We start from the raw sequence: 2,280 nt of genomic DNA on the forward strand, positions 1-2,280 counted from the left end.
GGATTTTCAGCTTCTTCTCTGGTTGCTAGGGCACTGAAATAGAAGATAAAAATGAGAGGTGGAAAACGCTGTCCCAAAAGTACAGATTCTCTTTAAATGAACAGTAACCACATAAAAGCAAACTCAATATTTTGTACACACAGCAACAGATTAGGGTTTAGTGGAGGTCTTTTGTCCGGCTATGCTTTGGAAGAACGTGGTTAGCTCATATGAACTTCAAAAAATTCTTTCTGTAAAGGTCTGTTCCATTTTCCATCATAAACAAGGTAGGAAAATAGTAGTTTATTTATCGTGCCACTAGGAGGCAGTGTGATTCATTATTAGGGCACTAATAACTTTTGACAGCACATTGAAAGAGACATGGTTAGGTTATTGCGGTTTCTAAAATCTTATGAATCTGCTCAGACATGATCCATAAAAGCTCAGATAGAACTGGGTAGCTCTAAAATGAAATTAAATCAACAGAGGATACCTAAAAGTGGAACTATGCCACAGGTGAGCATGCCACTGAATGTTTTGTGCTCCTGCCCTCTAATTCAGTGTGACCTCTTGACTGCAGGTTACTGATGCTTAATATCTGCACATTATAAAAAAACAGATATAGAAAACACTGTGCTTAATAATGATCCATTTTCTGTTGATTATCAGGCTGATTTCAGAACTCAGGACAGGTTCATACTGTGCTGAGTTACAATGTTTATGAAGGAACAGTTTATCAGGACAAGTGTATGCAGAGCTGCCTTTGCACTCATTGTAAATAGTCTTCTGATTCTAGAACACTGGCAAACACACATCCAATAACTCTCACACACCAATGAAATGTTGCCTAGTGAGGAAGAATGTTATGCTTTAATGTTATGCTATTCATACATATGGGGCAATAAGTCGCTGCAATTTTTACCACCTAGTCACAGTGACTAACTGCCCACCACAAAAGTCATGGCAACAAGTTTAGTTGCCGTGGTTTCCATCGCAGTGACTGGGGTTTTACAAAATTGCAACAACTACTCCCCCCGACTGTTTTGCCCTCAGGGTAACCATAGGTATAGAGAGAGAGATAGAGGTGTGACCAATAAAGAGAGTATTGTAGAGGTAGATAGAGGTGTTATGGCTGCAGAGAGGTGCTACCAATAAGAGAATAAGAGAATACATGCACATATTTTAACCTGTTTTATATCAGACTGTCTGCAATGTAAATGTCATTTTTTTAAACAGGGAAAGTGTGGTTTGTGCAGTCAATTATTTTAAGTACAGACCCCCTAAACACAATTATTATGCTAACGGTGCAGTTCAACTATACTTTAATAATATTTAAACAGATCAATAAGCAACCCTTATTTTTTTTGCCACACTTTTAGCACAGCTTTTTAGACTACTTTCTTTCCTAATAAAGTTTATGTCCCAGTACAGCCTTGTGAGGATTGGACAGGCTGGAGGGTGAAGTCTGAACCTCCCTTTCAGCCCATCCAATCCCCTCACAGCTGCACAGGGACTTAAAGTTCACAAGAATAGGAGCAGTCTAAAAAGTTGTGTGAGGGGGAAAGAAGATGCAGGCACTACAACTCTGTCCTCCCTGCCCAATTCTGTAAGGGAAGCAAAATTCCAGGGGGAAACTTTCCCCCCTTTGCCCCTATTTGCAGACCCCATGTAAATACACCAAGTTACACTTACTGAGCTGCTGAAGAACCACAACATTCTTTTGCTTCTGTTGTTCACACATGGGTTTGGTATCAGCTTTCCTCTCTTAGCTTAAAGGGCACCTATAAATCTAAAATCACTTCCCCCACCATAGGTACAGATTAACAGAGCCTACACTACAGTTGGGGGAACCAGTAGTCATTTAAAAAAAAAAAAAAATAGCCCTCTACAGAGTTAGGTTGCCCGCAATGGGAGGGAGCTCTCTCGTGTGCATGGGGTAATGATGTGAGCATATATTTAAACTGCTGATGCTAAAAAAAGCTTAGGTATTTTGGGCATTGGTGCAAGTTCAATAAATTACTCCAAAGTGCCCTCTTCTGCTTTAGACTTAGCGATGAGGTCTTAAGAGGAAAAGAAGAAAGAAAAAAAAAAAATATATATATATATATAGTGTAATACTGTTATTACTTCACAATGTGCACAGGAGGAAGCCGGAAGTGGCGGAACGCGTCAGCGGTGAGAGAGGACGCAGAGGAGCACTATCAGGGCAGGACTGCTGAACCCAGTAACGACACTGCAGGTCGGGAACAGGGAAAGAAAAAGGAGCAGCCACCTGATCCATACCAGTGACTCCTGATACGC

Source organism: Xenopus tropicalis, chromosome 2 (assembly GCF_000004195.4).
Source record: "Xenopus tropicalis strain Nigerian chromosome 2, UCB_Xtro_10.0, whole genome shotgun sequence".
Lineage (NCBI taxonomy): Eukaryota > Metazoa > Chordata > Amphibia > Anura > Pipidae > Xenopus > Xenopus tropicalis.